Source organism: Myotis lucifugus, unplaced genomic scaffold (assembly GCF_000147115.1).
Source record: "Myotis lucifugus unplaced genomic scaffold, Myoluc2.0 scaffold_291, whole genome shotgun sequence".
Taxonomy (NCBI): domain Eukaryota; kingdom Metazoa; phylum Chordata; class Mammalia; order Chiroptera; family Vespertilionidae; genus Myotis; species Myotis lucifugus.
The window spans coordinates 1255490-1272930 of NW_005871339.1; the positions used below are offsets into that span (position 1 = coordinate 1255490).

The 17441-nt window shown below is 43.6% G+C and overlaps 1 protein-coding gene across 6 annotated transcripts in view; it reads left to right on the top strand.

Moving 5' to 3' along the window:
- Positions 1-252: 252 nt before the first annotated feature.
- PCBP3 (poly(rC) binding protein 3) overlaps positions 253-17441 on the top strand; it is a 207905-nt gene continuing 190716 nt past the window's right edge. For 3 of the 6 annotated variants that reach the window (XM_023763565.1, XM_023763563.1, XM_023763560.1), the window contains exon 1: positions 254-428. The gene's annotated coding sequence lies outside the window, so the exon portion shown is untranslated. Of the gene's footprint in view, positions 429-17441 lie in introns of all 6 variants that reach the window. The other 3 variants (XM_023763562.1, XM_023763564.1, XM_023763566.1) reach the window with 2 other exon arrangements.

Here is a 17441-nt window from a genome sequence, read left to right on the forward strand (position 1 = left end):
ATGGTCCGGTTCAGCCCCCGCCCCCGCGACGCGTAGGTGCTTTCGGGGGAGCTTCACAAGCTCCAATTGGTCGCCCACTCGATGCTCCGTCGTTCGATTGGCCCGCGGCCCCGTTTTCGCGGGACTCTGCTCTTGGGCTGGGGCGGGGCCAGCGGCGGCGCGCGGCGCGGGATTGGTTAGTCGCACAGAGAGGGCGGGCCCACGCCGCGCGCAGCACCGCGCGCAGCACGCGCTGGAGCGCGAGAACCGCTACCGCCGCCTCAGTCGCCTCAGTCGCCTCAGTCGCCTCAGTGCCTCAATCTCTTCAGTCTCCTCAGACTTCTCAGACTCGGTCGCCTCAGGCTCCGCCGCACCGCCTGGATCACCCTGTCCCCAACCCCCGACCCCGGCCCGGCCCCCCGCCAGCCCGTCCGCGGGCACGCCCTCTGGTGAGTGAGTGGTCGCGGGCGGGGACGGGGGCGGGGTCCACAGGTGGAGCTGGGGACCGGGTGGGGAGTTGGGGTCAGGGCCAAGGGGTCAAACCCGGGTCGGGGTCCGGTCGGGGTCCGGGCCAGGCGGTGATTGGGAGGCCGTGGCCGGGGCGGCGACCTCCCGCGGCCGCCAACTTTGGGTGGGGGGCGCACGTCTCGGGCCGACCAAGTCCCCGAGAGGCCGAGAGAGCGGAGGCCCCGCCCGGCCCGGCCAACTTGGGCGGCAGCTGCGGCGCCGGCGGGTGGGCCGGCGGGTGGATCGGCCCCAGTCGTCCCTCTTCCCCGCGGCCCTCGGGGTTAGCGCCGCGCGGCCCACCTCTCCGAGGAGCCGGGGCTGCCCGGGGGCCGGCCGGGCGGTGGGTATTGGGACTTCGGGTGTCGAGGTTCCGCCGGTCCCCCTGCCCCCACGCCCCTAGAAGTTGTCGGCGAGACACCGCCCTCAGTAACGGCCGGATGGGCTCGCTGGTGGGTCAACAGCTGCCACGATTTTGTTCCTGAGGCTTAAGTTTCAAACGACCTAAACTTGCTCACATGTGACTGGAAAAGATTGTGGGGCTGCATCCCCCCGCCCTGGGCGGCGGGACGCGGGAGCTGCCGCGGACGCGCAGGGACGAAGCGCCACGCAGGAGAGCCGGACCCGCGCGGTGCCCTCTGCGTCCCTCCCTCAGGCGCCGCCGCCGCCCGCCCGGTGGCTGAGGTGTCTGCGTTGCTCCGGGGACCCCGTGTCAAAGCGAGGAGCCAGCAGGTTACCTGGAGGCAGTGCACGTTCCTCTTTTTTTCGGTCACTGTGTTTTCTTCTCTTATTTGCGGGTACGTCAAAACGTGTTTCTTATTGTTCCCACAAGTGTTTTTGCTCTGGAAGTATTGTTCAGTGAAAGTTTATTTTTTTCCCTTTTTGCCTGGTGGCTTTTCTCAATGTTCTCTCCTGACTCTGAGGTATATTCCTCACATAACACGTTTGAAAGTTAACAGAAAGTCAGATCTTAAATCTTGTGTGTAGGGTTTGGTTCACTTCCTCCCGTCTCCCCTTCGAGGCAGCACGGGCTCCAGGGCCTGTTCGCCCTGCATGTCAGCAGACAGGACTCTCCGGGTTGATGAGGATTTATGGTGTGCGATTCACCAAGAGGAATACCAGGGCAAGTAGGCCTTGACCAGGTCTCTAGTTCGAGCCATTCTTCTGGCACAGGTCCTCACACATCCTTCTGAAATTTAATTTGTTTTTAGGGGTGAGCGTTGCCCCTTTGCTGTTCTTTGAACTTGGCTTAGATGTGGGAACAAAAGGAGTGTGCAAGGCAGCTTTCCTATTGAAGATAGCTGATGGCCAGTCTCATGCACAGGAACAACTCATCATCTTAAAATGTTTCAGAGAGGCCCATTTCGGTCCAAAGAGATGGAAGAACAGTGGCACTCTGCAGGGATTGTTGGCAAAATCCCCGCAGACCACATTGATCCTCACATTAGAGGAGCTGGAGAAGTTTTGGATGGTGTTTTCAGACTTGGAGATCCGGGAAACCAAGGGGTCTTCAAATATAAATACAGTCACTGACCAACTGGTGTTGGTTACTATTGTTTCCTCTTTGTATGTAGATGCTGCTGTTTATACACATGCGAGTTCGTTACTCGTGTTTTAAAATTTGTATAACTTCATGTATTTTCTTAGTTAATACTCAATATTACAAAGTTGTGGAAAAGGTTTGATAGTAAAAGGAGTCTTTATAACTAAAAAGATTGGGTATCCTGTTTAGAATTCAGGGCTTTGTGGCTAGTGTTGCCACAGGTGGTGTGATTACTGGTGATATTGGACCTCAGAATGTCACTTTTTCAGATGTCATTAATACTCAGGTTTAGAGAAAATATACAGCTTTATTGTTACTGTTTTTAAGTACTTATGAGAAAGTTTCAACACCTGTTCATTTTCTTAAATGTTTAAAAAGAAGCTATCTCTTTCTCTGCTGTTAGAGGGAAGCTCTGAGCATGCTGCATTTATATTTGCAAAAGTCCCATGAGGTCCTTGTAACAATCTAGCCATTCAAGACTGGATGCTGTGTTTCAGTTTCAGTAATTTCAGTTCCTTGACCTGTAGCCAATTTCTGGACTCATAGCCATGTGTCACAAAAATCTCCGGGCTCAACTGTAAAAATGATTACTGAATCAGATTTTGGTAGATGGAAGTTGTTCCCTTTGGTGAAGAAGGTTGGTCCTTTGGGCCATAACAAAGAATAATACCTGCTCATGTGTTAGAATCACCCCAAAACTTAAACATTAGAATTAATACTGTGTATTTGGGGTGAGGGGGAGGTGGCGGGGGGTTGATATCTCTTAGCCCTGGTGACAAGGACTCTTACAGGCATAGTCGGATGTCACTGTCCATGGTGCTGAATATGTGCCATCTGTTTTTTTCATCTTCAACGTTTCCAGTGTGAGAGTGGTTTTTGGAGTATGTTTTAAAATGAATTTCAGAATTCACACTATTAAAGAAAAGTAGAACAGGGGAGTTTTATTGAACCTGAAAGGAAGCGTGCATTTTAAAAACTCAAGCCATGTTATTGTCTCTTTTTGAAGTGGATAATTTCACCAACTCAACAGTTCCATTCCCTTGCTTAATCTCCTCCCCAGGTGGAAATTTTCTTGTTAGCTATGGACATCAAGTAGCAAATCATTGAAATTAAATGAGACCCTGTTTGATTAACAACCACCCTCCTTAAAATGTACCTTTATTATAATATAGACAGATATTTGTACATAAAGGAAATTTGTTCTTCCCTAAACTGGATTGATTATAGCATACCTCACACTCACTGACATGGTGCTTCTCACCCTTCCTTGAGAGCGAAAGAGCCTTCTGAGTATGTGGTGGGGCTGTTGGGCAGTTGCCAGGCATCTCTGCTGTGTTGGAGCAACATCTACTCTCTCTTCTATAATTTTGAGAAATCTTTGTAAATTAGATAAATCCTTCGTTTCTCTTGAAATTGCTCCACAGGTTAGCAATAGAAAATAATGGATGTTACTTGTGGTATAGAGATTCTTCTACACAATAGTAAATTGTGCATTAAACTAAGCAGTAGATTGTTGAGGTGTTTTTCTTGTGAGCATTTAAAAATATTTCTTTTTATTGATTTCAGAGAAGAAGGGAGAGGGAGTCAGAGATAAAAACATCAATGTTTCTTTAACTAGTTCTTTGGTCCAGTAGGTTGTACACTTAACCCAGGTTACTCTTTGCATCTCTTTTGTGGAAGAAAACCCAGGGCAGCTTTCTTCAGCCTCCTCCAAGATTCAGAAATACTTTCTGATGTCTACTCTTTGCCAGGCTCTGTTATATGATCTGGGAAACCACAGGGGAATGAGCCAGAGTTCTTATCATTGAAGGACTCACCACTTTGGACCTAAGAAAAGACATGTAAACAGATGGTTAAAGGGGCCACGCCCAGTGCTGCAATTGGGATACACAGAAAGCTGGGTTAGTGTGTTGAAGAGGGTTGATTTATTTAGGCAGGGAATCTGAGAAGGCTTCAGAGTGGAAGTAGCCTTTGGGCTGAGCTCTGGAAGATGACTTGTAATTGTTTGGGCGTGGATGGGTATAAATCAATTTGAAAAAGACAAGATAGTTGATGTAATGGTAGAACAGGGTATGTGATGGTGCTGAGTCTAGAGGCATGAGGAGTATTTTGAAAGGGTTGGGACTCCACTAGAGGTGTGTGTGTAAGGAGAGTTGAGAAGAGTTTGTGTGGGAGACAGAATAATGGCCTTCTAAAGCAGTCTACATCTTTATCCACAGAGCCTGTGAATATGTTGTATTACCTGGCAAAGAGGATTTAAGATAGCAGATGGAATGAAGGTTGCTAATCAGCTGATTTTAAAATAAGGATATTATCTTGGATTACATGGGTGGGCCCAAAGTAATCACAAGAGTCTTTAAATGTGGAAGAGGGAGGCAGAGGAGTCAGTGTCGTAGTGATGTGAATGAGGAAGATTACCTTTATTTCTGGCTTTGAAAATAGAAGGGGTCATGGGCCAAGGAATGCTGAAGCTCCGAAAGCTGGAAAAGGCAAGAATATGGATTCTTCCCCAGAACCTCCAGAAAGGAAAACAGCCCTGATGACTCCTTGATTCTAGCTCAGTGAGAACCATGTCTGACTTCAGATATCCAGAACTGTAAGGTCATTAATTTGTGTTAAGTCACTAACGTTGTGGAAATTTGTTAGAGCATCCACAGGGAACTGATGCATGTTGGGACTCTGCTCTAGGACGTTTTAGTTGGTGAAGTTTAAGGAGGAAATAACATGATCAGAGTGGTTGTAGAAGATAAACGGATTCAGCTGCTGTTTGGGAGGAGGTTGCCCCAAGTAAGCATGGTTCTGATCCCCTGTTTTATCTCCTGGCAAGATTTGCATCTGATATTATCTTACCTGGCCTGTGTTCCACTTAAAGTTTTTCTCCTAGCAAGCTGCTGGGTCCTCCCCGCTTCACCCCCAGCATCTAATTCCATGTCGCACTGGCCCTACCTTTCCTCTGTGCTGAGCACTCAGAAGAGAGTAGACTTGGTATTCATTTACAAGTGGGGTTGTAGGGTAGGTCCAATTCCAACCTCAGAGCTGTTGTTCAAGTACTTTCGAAGGGTTTGTTTCCTCACATCCTTGCTAATATTACTTTGTATGTGCAGATGTTTTAATTGTTGTCAGTCTAGTACAGTGGTTCTCAACCTTCTGGACCTTTAAATACAGTTCCTCATGTTGTGACCCAACCATAAAATTATTTTCGTTGCTACTTCATAACTTTAATGTTGCTACTGTTATGAATCGTCATGTAAATATCTGATATGCAGGATGGTCTTAGGCGACCCCTGTGAAAGGGTCATTTGACAGCCAAAGGGGTCTCGACCCACAGGTTGAGAACCGCTGGTCTAGTAGATATTAAATATCTCACTGTTTTAATTTACATTTCCTTGATTATTAGTGCATCTGAGGACTTCTTATCCATTTGGGTTTCCTCTTCTATATATTGTATCATATAATGTTTGTCCATTTGTTGCCTGGGTTTTTTTTTTTTATAGCTTTTTAGAATTTCTTTATATGTTCTGGATTCTATTTGTGTCCTATTTTTATTTTTATCCTTTTAAAATGCTGCTTTGATTAACAGATGCTTAATTTTAATGTAGTCAAATTTATCAATTTTTTCCTTATGGTTTGTGGTTATTAAGTCTTATTTAAGCCCTAATCGGCTTGGCTCAGTGGATAGAGCATCACCCTTCGGACTCAAGGGTCCCAGGTTCGATTCCGGTCAAGGGCATGTACCTTGGTTGCGGGCACATCCCCAGTAGGGGGTGTGCAAGAGGCAGCTGGTCGATGTTTCTCTCTCATCGATGTTTCTAACTTTCTATCCCTCTCCCTTCCTCTCTGTAAAAAATCAATAAAATATATTAAAAATAAAATATAAAAAAAGAAGCTTAACACCAATGTTTTTTTTTTTTAAAAAGTCTTATTTAAAAAATTATTTGTTACCACAAGGTCATAAGATACCCTGTTCTTTTAAAATCTTTTTTTGAATATTTGCTTTTAATATTCTACTCTGAACTTATCTTTTGTGTGAGGTGTGACATAGAGGCATAATTTTAGAATTTTCCAGTACTTTTTATTTATTTATTTTTTTATATATTTTTTATTGTTGATAGTATTATAGATGCCTCTCATTTACACCCCCCCCCCTTTACTCCACTGCTCCCAGTCTCTATCCCTCCCTCCAGGTCTTCACCACCCTACAGTATTATTTATTGAGTACCATTCTTTCCCCAGTGACCTGCAATGCTATCTTTGAAAAATACCAGGTTTCATAAGTGTGCGGATCTGTTTCTAATTTCTCCATGTAAATAATGATAATTTCATTTCTTCCTTCCTAGTCTTTAAATATTTTATTTATTTTTTATCTTATTCCCTTTGTTTTGACCACTAGACAAAAGTTGTGATAAGGCTATCCTAATATTGTTTTCAACTTTAAAGGGAGTGCTTTTAAAGCTTTAAATGTGGTTTGCTTTTTAAAATTTTTATAGATTCCTTCTATTAGGTTAAGGATGGTCTCATCTACTAACAATTTGATTTAATGTTTTTTAAAAATCATTACTAGATTTTGAATTTTATCAAATAGTTTTCTGTACCTATTTAGATGATTTTATGTTATACTTTTCTTCTTTAAACTGTGACTGAGATGAAATATTTTAATCTTTTAATTTCAAACCATCATTGATTTCTTGGGATGTATATTGTCATGATGTACTGCATTTAATAATTATTATGGGATCCAATATGGTAATATTTCATATAGAATTTTGGTATATATATTCATTAGAAGCATTAACCAATAATAATTGTTTATTGCATTGCTCTTTTTTAGTTTGGTATCAAGGAGATACTTCATTATCTCTGTAATTGTTTCTGAGGAGGGATTTTTGTTCCCTAGAAGTTTGGCAAATTGCTTCTTAAATGTCCTAGTTCTGGGCCCCTTTAGAACATGGAGATTCTTGTACCAGCAATTAATCACTTTATAAAGGTTGCTGGTTCATTCTGCTCACATTTTATTGGCCAGAAGGAGTCATTCTGGCCACACCTAGTTTCAAATGGGGCAGGGACGTGGCCATATCCTGGAAGTTTAGTACAACTGGATACTGGTAAATATTAGTAATATTTACCACACTGTGGAGGCTAACTAATGTCAGTGTTGTAAAGTTAGCCAAAACTCACACAGTGTTCCTCACTAGGTCTTGTTTGTAGGTATTGCAAGTGTGTTGGTCATCCAGGGACCAATTAGAATGTGAAGTTAGATAGCACATTGGTTTGTGTTCCTACTTATTCTCTTCAGAACCCACCTTGGGAATTCCTGCCTTTCTTCCTCTCCTTATAGCAGAGGAAAAATTTCCCTTTCTCATTCTTCCCACTTATCTAAATCTTAGCCATCCTTCAAGACTAGCACAGACCTGCTGAAATTCTCTGTGTTAATTATGATCCATAGTGAATTCTCCCTTCAATTCTTACAGTACTCTACTGCTTCAGCAATGTAGAGCGCAGGGTTCAGTGTGTTTAGGGGTGGTTGGTTGATCAGAAGAGTCTTCACATTCAAGTGCAAGCTTCCTCCCTTTGCTTGGGCTCTGTAGTGGGAGGTTACATATAGTGGACAGGCTCTATGAAGATGGCCCCACCATGATCCCCACCTCTTAGTTTTCATGCCTTTGTGTAATCAGCTCCCATTGAAGTGGGACTTGTGACTTGCTTCCAACAGGATATAGCAAGAGTGATGACATGTCACTTTCATGATTATGTTACACTAGGGGCCCAGTGCACGAATTCGTGCACCTTGAAAGGAACTGTGGGCCGTGAGGCTGCTGTAGGTACAGGGGCGGGTCTTGGCCCATCCTCCATGCCTCCCCCCAGCCCCTCCCTCTGCGGCCCCTGGTCCCCTGTCTGCCAGCAGCCCTGCTCCCACCACCGCCGCTCCCACTCACTGAGGGAGTTGACCCCGCTTGCACCTGCTGATGGCACAGAGCTATTAGGGCAGGCCACAGCAGCGGCTGAGAGTGGCAGATGCTGCCCCAATCGCCCCTCTGGAGCAGGGGGAGATGGAGAAGCCCTCAGGGGTGATCAGGGCTGGCAGCTGCCACTTGCACCCACTGATGGTGCTGAGTAATCAGGACCAGCTCTGGGCACCGGCAGCAGGTGTGAGCAGCGGCTCTGACACCAGCTGCAGGTGCGAGCGGGGCCAGCACTGGCAGTGGGTGCAAGTGGTGGCTCTGGCAGCGGGTGTGAGTGGGGCTGGCACTGGCAGCAGGTGTGAGTGTGAGTGCCAGGCAGGACCACGGCATGCGGGAGCAAAGAATTTTCAGTAACCACCAGAGGCTGGCCCCGATGACAGCAACTGGCGCCCCGCCTTGGTCTGGCACCCCTGCTCACCTGCTCCACCATCCCGCCGCGGCCAATGCCCGCCATGTTCTGCACACACCCCCTGGTGGTCAGCGTATGTCATAGTGACCGGTTGTTCAGTTGTTCTGGTTGTTCCGCTCTTCGGTCTATTTGCATGTTAGCCTTTTATTATGTAGGATTATATACAATTCTGTCTTGCTAGAAACTTATTTAGAGACTCTCTTTGCTGGCTTGAGTAAGTGGCTATGTTGCGGAAGCCCAAATGGCAAGAAACGCAGGTGGCCTCCAGGAGCTGAGGGCAGCCTGCAAGGACAGCCAGTAGGAAGCAGGGGTCCTCAGTCCTACAGCAAGGAAACATCTGCCAATGGATTGAGTGAGCTTAGAAGTGGATTCTCCTGCAGTTGAGCCTTCAGATGAGAACATGACCCAGCCAACAGCTTGATTCAGCCTTGTGAAACCCTAAGCAAATGAATCAGTTAAGCCTGTTCAGACTCCTGACCCACAGAAATTGGGATAATAAGTGTGTATTGTCTTAAGTTACTAAGTTTGTGATAGTTTGTTATGCAGCTATAGAAAACTAATGTGTCAGATCTATACTGACCTCCCAGTTATCCTCAGTAGAAGTGGGTTTGGGTTGATAAAGGGTGTTTGACTCTATTTGAGGGAGTCTGTTTTTTATTATTTTTAAAAATACTTTTATATTTATAAAATTAATACAAATGTTTTTGTAGAAAAATTGGAGCAAGTAGGAAGTATAAAGGACAAAATGAACATTGTCCATAATCTCCACAAAGATAGCCAATATTTTTTTTGACTTTTATGTATATATGGTATGCATATTCTTTAAAAGTGAAAAGTAATTCCATAATGTGTTTTATGAACAACTTTTTACTTTGTATTATTAGTCACATTTCCTGTGTCATATTCTTTTAAAGTATGTTTTCGAATGACTGCATACTATTTCAATGGGTGTCCCAATTTATTGAACCACTTTCCTATAGCTGGACATTCATGATGCTTTAAAATATTTACCATCATAAATAATGCTTTGATAAATATTCTATACAAAAATCATTGTGTGTATCACCAATTATTTATGAAGGATAAAATTTTAAAGGTAGAGAATTATTAGGTCAGAGCTTGTAAATGGTTTTAAATCTTTTGATACTTAACCATCCATCTTCCATTGTTCCTAAAAAAATAATATGAAACTCAAACGTCGTTTCTGTAACTCACCAGGTTGGGATAGGACAGACTATTGATTTTTGAGCATTTAGGTTTCTGTTTTCTTAACCCTGTTTGCAAAGTGCTCTTAAATTATTCATTAAAGTGCAGTATGGATTCTATTTATAGACATGTTTGTGTATGAGATTGCTCCCTTAATGTCTGGGCAAAAAGCCTATGAATTGCTATTATCACATCCCTATCTTTGTAAATCCTTTTCTACTCCTACTCACCCTTTCTTTGTTCTCAACCAGATAGACACACTGAGACACATAAAGTCCTGTAGCCTATGATTACTCAGATGAAATGGATATTTAGTGGCTAGCCCTTGTTCTTTCCTTCTTGCCATTCATTAAGTAGTTGACTTCGTAAAAATTAGAGATCAGAATATTATTAATTCAAAAATATTTTTTGATTCATAAAATGAGTGCTCATTTAGAAAATTTCTAAAGATTATTATAAAAAAACAGAATAAAAACCTTTAATTCTACCACCCCTAGATGATTACTGTATAACATAACTTGTTCATTAGCTTATTCCTGTAATATTTTGATTAGATTCCAATGACTAATATTTTGTTTGGGATTTTTGCATCCAGACTGTGAGTGAAATTGGCCCATAATATTCTTTTCCTGTAGCTGTTTTCTCTCTAATTGGAGATGAATACTTAATTTGTTAATTTGCAATTTTTCTCTTTGACTAATACCTATCTGCATTTAAGGTGATACATTTCCTTATAAATAATGCTTTAAGTGCATTATACAGAGTTTAATTGAGGTTGTTTCATTATTGTTTACTAGATACTATACAGTACACTGAATTGTGCCTCCCTCAAAGTCTTATGTTGAAGTCCCAACCCCCAATGTGATGGTCCTTGGAGATGGGGCCTTTAAGAGGTAATTAGGTTCAGATGAGTTCATGAGTGTGCGATTCTTATGATGGGATTAGTAGTGCTTTGTAAGAAGAGCCTAGAGAACTTCTCTCTCTCTCTCCCTCTCTCTCTCCCTCTCCCTCTCCCTCTCCCTCTCTCTCTCTCTCTCTCTCTCTCTCTCTCTCTTTCCCTGCCATGTGAGGATACAGCAAGAAGGCAGCCGGAGGAGGCCCCTCACCAGAGTTTGACCATGCTGGCACCCTGATCTTGCACTGCCTAGCCTCCGAAATAGCAAGAAATAAATATCTGTTGTTTAAGCGCCAGTGCTGTGGTTGTTACAATAGCCCATGTAGACTGCGACAATGTAATTTTTAATTTCCATTATGAATTTTTCTTTGATTTGTAGGTCATTTAGAAGAATATTTTTAAATTTCCAAACATGTGTATTTTCTTATTTTATTCTTCAGCATGATTGCATTGCCCAAATTTCTTGCTCTTTATGATTTTAATCCTTTGAAACTTGCTGATGTGCCATATGCCCAGAATATGGATTGTAAGTTTTCTCAAATGTTCCTGTGTACTTGAAAAGAATTAGGTTCAATGTTATATATCATCAGCTAACTTGATAAGCATATTACTCACATCTTCTTACTCCTATATTTTTGTCTGGTTATTATATATTACTAAGATAATTACACAGTTTCATTATGATTATGGATTTGTCTTATTACTCTCTGTAGTTTTGTCAATTTTTATTTATATAATTTGAGACCATGTTTTTAGGGGCATGCAAATTTAAAATTGTTTTATCTTCTAAATGAATTGAGACTTTAATTATTATTAGTGGTTTTCTTTATTTCTAGTAATAAATCTTTGCCTTTGTGGTATAATATGTCTAATGCTAATATAGCCATTCCAGAGTCCTTTAGGCTCATATTTGCATGATATCTTTGTTATTTTTTTATCATTTTACTTTTAACCTTATTATATTCTTATACTTTAGATATGTCACTTGCAAAGATTATGCAATTTTATTTTTTTCATCTAGTCTGATATCTTTTGTCTTCTAATTGGAACATTCAACTCATTTACATTGAATGTAAATACTCATCTATTTGAGTTTAAATCCACAATCTTATTATATACAGGGGTGGGCAAAAGTAGGTTTACAGTTGTGAGTACATGGAAGTTTATTCTTGTATTACAATTGCAATTATACTTTTGCCCACCCCTGTATTTCTCTTGTCCTATATTTTCTATGTTTTTTTCCTTGTATTATTTGAAACTAGTATGATTTTTAAACATAATTCTGCTTTTCCACTCTCTCCAGTAAATTGGAGATTATATCCTATTTTTCTTTTGTGTGTATATGGTTACCATGTAAATTAGATAATGTGTTATTAACTTCTCCAGGTAACGCTGTTATACCTTCCTCTGAGCCATGCAGAAATCATAGTTTCTTAAAATACTTGAACTCCGTTCACCTTCTTCAGATTTATATATGCTTGTTGTTGTGTATTTTAATTCTGTGTACCCTTTTTATTTTTTAGTTTAAAACATCAGATGAAGGCCCAATGGGGTATACATTTGGGAAGATGCTCCAAATGTGGCTTGGAAAGTTCCTTTTGAGGGTGGTTAGTCCTCAGCTCCCTGCTACTTCTGGGGTAAAAGGTCCAGAAATCGATGCAGGCTGGGTTACTGGGATACCCAAGCAAAAACAGGACAGATCCTTGCAGTCTAGACTGGGGCCTGGCCTGGTTCTCGGGCTCACTCTCTGTTTTACCCTTTTTAAACTCAAGTAGCTGATATTAATATTAAGTGTTATTATTTTACACTGGTGGCCCAGTGCATGAAATTCATGCACATTAAAAGGGGATTAATTAGAAGAAATATTTTAATATTGCTATTTGCCCTTTCTCTATAATAGTGTCAGAGATGAAAGAAAATTAGTAAAATGTATATGAAAATCTTCCTCCTGTCAGAGTCTGGGGCGCGCCACGGGACCCAGAGTCAAGTCCCTGCCCACCGTGGTGCCTCAAAATCGTGCGAGACCCAGACCCAGCTGGCCCCACCCCCATTGGGCGAGATCCAGACCCAGCTGGCTCCACCCTTGTGAAGCCCCACTGGGCGGGGGGGGCACAGCCTCAGGTCCCCTGGCCTGGCTCCAGGCTGGGGTTGCAGCCTCAGGTCTCCTGTCAAGCCCCGCCGGGCTGCGGGGGGGGGGGGGGGGGGGTGGTGGTGCAGCCTCAGGTCCCCCGGCCTGGCGCCAGGTGGGAGGTGCAGCCTCAGGTTCCCCAGCGCACCCTCAGGTCCCTCGGCCTGGCGCCAGGGTGGACGGAGTGGCCTGAGGTCCCCTGTCAAGCCCCGCTGGGCGGGGGGCGTGGCCTGAGGTCCCCCATCAAGCCCCACTGGGCGGGGCGGGGTGCAGTCTGAAATCCTCCGTCAAGCCCTGCTGGGTGGGGTGCACAGCCTGAGGTCCCCTGTCAAGCCCTGCTGGGTGGGGGTGTAGCCTCAGGTCCCCTGGTCCGGCACCAGGTGGGGGACGCGGCCTCAGGTCCCCCATCAATCCCTGCTGGGTGGGGGACGCAGCCTCAGGGCCCCTGCTAAGCCCCGCTGGGTGAGGGGGTGCAGCCTCAGGTCCCCCAGCACACCCTCAGGTCCCTCGGCTCGCCGTCAGGGTGGGCGGCGTGGCCTGAGGTCCCCTGTCAAGCTCCGCTGGGCGGGGTCATGGCCTGAGATCCTCTGTCAAGCCCTGCTGGGTGGGGGGCGCAGCCTGAGGTTCCCCCGTCAAGCCCCACTGGGCGGGGGGTGCAGCCTCAGGTTCCCCGGCCCAGCGCCAGGAGGGGGGCACAGCCTTAGGTCCTCCGTCAAGCCCTGCCGGGTGGGGGGGCGCAGCCTCAGGGCCCCCATCAAGCCCCACCTGGTGGGGGGGGGGCGCGGCCTGAGGTCCTCTGTCAAGCCCCACTGGGTAGGGGGTGCAGCCTCAGGTCCCTGCTGATTGCTTGTTAAGGCTCATTACGGGAACTCAGCCTCTGTTGTGGGTGCAGCCATCTTGTGTTATGGAACCCTGCCTCCACTGTGGGTGTCGCCATCTTTGTGATGATGTGATGGTCAATTTGCATATTCCCTCTTGATAAGATGCTGTCAGTGGTCATTTAGATTTATTCATATTTTTATTTGTTTTTTTGATTTCCATTGTTTTCTCTGACATTTCTTACCTTCATTCTGGGGTCCTTTCCCTTCTGCCTGAATAACCTTCTTTAGGCATTCCTTTATTGCAAGTCAGCTGCTGATAGACATTTCCTATTTTCTTTTCTAAAAATATTTTTATTTTATTTTTATTCTTTTAAAATTTCTTTCAGTTCACTTAATTTACATGCCATATATTCACCCTTTAAAGTTTATGATTCAGTATTTTTTGGTATATTTACAAGGTTTTGAAACCATCACTACCTAAGTCTAGAATATTTTCATCACCTTAAAAATAACCTCATACCTGTGAACAGTAACTCCCTATTCTTCCCTTTCTCCAGTGCCTGGCAAGCATTAATCTTTCTATCTCTAGGAATCTGCCTATAATGGACATTTCATATGAATGGAATCATAAATATGTGACCTTTTGTGTCTGTCTTCTTTCCTTAGTAGTATAATATTTCCAAGATTCATTGATGTTGTAGCATGTGTCAGCACTTCATTCCTTTTTATGGCTGAATGGTATTCCACTGTATGGGTACATCACATTTTCTTTATCCATTTATCAGTAGGAAGACATTTGGGCTGTTTCCACTTGTTTTTGGCTATCTATATAATAAAAGCCTAAGTGACCATTATGGCAGAACAACCAGAACGACCAGTCGCTATGATGTGCACTGACCACCAGGGGCAGACACTCAATGCAGGAGCTTCCCCCTGGTGGTCAGTGCACTCCCACAGGGGGAGAGCCACCCAGCCAGAAGCCAGGCTCACGGCTGGTGAGCGCAGCTGCCACCGCGGGAGCCTCTCCCGACTCGGTGTCAGCACTACCGAGTGGCATCAGCAGGCTCAGCAAGCCAGGATGAGTGCAAGCAGCGCGGCGCCAGGCCCCAATTCAGGCTCCTCCCTGGCCGCCTGCCACTTGGCGCACTGCTACATCCTCAGGGAATGTCCAATTGCCTGCATAGGCCCAATCCTGGTGCCGTTCTCTGTAGAAGGCAGTCAATCTGAACAACTCAGTGACTCAGGGAAGCACAGGGAACTCAGGGTGAACCTGCCTCCATGTTTCACTCACCTACTCGATGGTGTTCACAGGACAGACCATGGTGGCCCAGCTCATGCATGTGCAGTAGCTGCTGAAGCTCAAGCAGCAGGCTATGCAGCAGCAGAAAGCCATCCAGCCACAAGCCAGCAGTCAGACATCCCCTGAGGAGTCCCAGACTATGAGAGGGCACAGGCTGGGCTGAGGGACCTCCCTCCCCCACCCACCCAAACACATGAATTTCATGCACCAGGCCTCTAGTTATGAATAAAGTGCCATGAAAAGTCATGTACAAGTTTTTTTAAGCATATGTGTTTTCAGTTCTTTGGGCATGTACTTAAGCAGGGGTCCTTAAACTTTTTAAACAGGGGGCCAGTTCACTGACCCTCAGACCGTTGGAGGGCCGGACTATAGTTTTAAAAAAAACTATGAACACATTCCTATGCACACTGCACATATCTTATTTTGAAGTAAAAAAACAAAACGGGAACAAATACAATATTTGTATTTGCATGTGGCCCGCGGGCTGTAGTTTGAAGACCCCTGTACTTAAGAATGGAATTGCTGGGCCATATAGTAATTCTATGCTTAACCTTTTGAATAACTGGCAAACTGTTGACCACAGAGGCTGCACCATTTCACATTCCCACCAGCAATATATGAGGGTTCCAATTTCTTTACATCTTCACTTGGCATTTTTTTTTTTTTAACTCTAGGCATGTATGGGTGTGAAGTAATGTCTCATTTTGGTATTGATTAGCATGTCCCTAATGACTGATGCCCTTGAGCACATTTTTGTGTGTTTATTGGCCATTTGTATATTTCTTTGGAGAAGTACCTATTTAGATCCTTTGGCCATTTTTAAATTGTGGATTGTTTGTCTTTTTATTGTTGATTTGTAAGAGTTCTTGATAATATTTTTTTACTAATTCCTTAATAATTTGCTATTATTTGCAAATATTTTCTCTCCATCTGTGAGTTGTCTTTCCACTTTCTTGATAGTGTCTTATGAAGCACAAAAGGTTTTAATTTTGATGATTCCAGTTTATTTATTTGTTCTTTTGTTGCTCATGCTTAGGTGTCACATTTAAGATAACATTGCCTAATCTCAGTTCACAAAGATTCACATCTGTGTTTTATTTTAAGGGTTTTATAGTTTTAGCTCTTACATTTAGTTATTTGATACATTGAGTTAAAAATTTTTTTGGTTAATCCTTACCTGAGGATATTTTCCCATTGATTTTTAGAGAGAGTAGAAGGGAGGGGATGAGACAAAGAGAGAGAAACATCGATGTGAGAGAGATACATCAAGTGGTTGCCTCCCACACTAGGGCTGGGGATCGAGCCTGCAACCGAGGTACGTGCCCTTGACCAGAATTGAACCAGGGACCCTTCAGTCCGAGGGCCGATGCTCTATCCACTGAGTTAAACCGGCTAGGGTGAGTTAATTTTTATATATGGTGTAAAGGAGGAGTTTTACTTTATTATTCATGTGGCTATCCAGTTGTCTTAGCACTTTTGTTGAAAAGACCATTTCTTCATTGAACGGTCTTAGCACCTGTGCTGAAAATCAGTTGACCATAAATATGGGATTATTTCTGGACTCTCAATTTTATTCTGTTGATCTCTATATCTGTCTTTATGACAGAACCATGCAGTCTTGATTAATGGAGTTTTGTGTTAAGTTTTAAAATTGGGAAGTCTGAGTCCTCCAACTTTGTTTTTATTTAAGGTTGTTTTGGCTGTTCCTGGTTACATGAATTTTCATATGATTTTTAGGATTAGCTTTGCCAATTTCTGTATGAAAGGGATTTTTTTTATAGGTATTGCACCGAATGTGTAGACCAATTTGGGAGTATTGCATTGTAACAATATTAAGTCTTCAAATCCATGAGCATGGGATTTATTAGCTGTTCCTGAGAATTTTATATGAACTGTATAAGATTATGTCATCTGCATTCATTGGTAATTATACTTCTTCCTTTCTAATGTGGATACCTGTTATTTCTATTCCCCTCCCTTTTTTTTAAATCCTTACCTGAGGATGTTTCTCATTGATTTCTTCGAGAGAGGAAGGGGGGAGGGGAGGAAGGGGGAGGGAGGGAGGGGAAGAGAGAGAGAGAGAGAGAAGCATCAATGTGAGAGAACCATTGATTGGCTACCCCCTGCATGGCTCCAACCAGGGATCGAACCCACAACCTAGGTATGTGCTCTGACTGGGAATCGAATCCACAACCCTTTGGTGTACAGGACAATGCTCCAATCAACTGAGACACCCAGCCAGGGCTGTTATTTCTATTTCTTGTGTAATTGCTATTCTCATGACCTCTAGTATAATGTTCAATTGTCTGGCAAGGGTGGACATCCTTGTCTTGTTCCTGATCTTAGATGGATAAGTTTTCAGTCTTTCATCATTAAGTATGTTGTTAGCTATGGGTTTTGGATAGGTTCAGGAAGTTCCCTTCAATTTTTTTTTTATTGAGTGTTTTTCTCTTATTAAAGGGTCTTTTTGTGGTCAGAATCTTTTTCTGCTTCTATTGAGATGGCAATATGGTTTTTATCTTTTATTTTATTAACTAGAGTCCCTATGCACAAAATTCGAGCAAAGGGCTCTGCCTCACGGCCCCGTGACCCCACCCCCCACCACTGATCATTCCAGAAGGACCGGTCTAATTAGCATATTAGCTCTTTATTATATAGGATGTCCTGCATTACTTTGACTGGTTTTTGTATGTTGA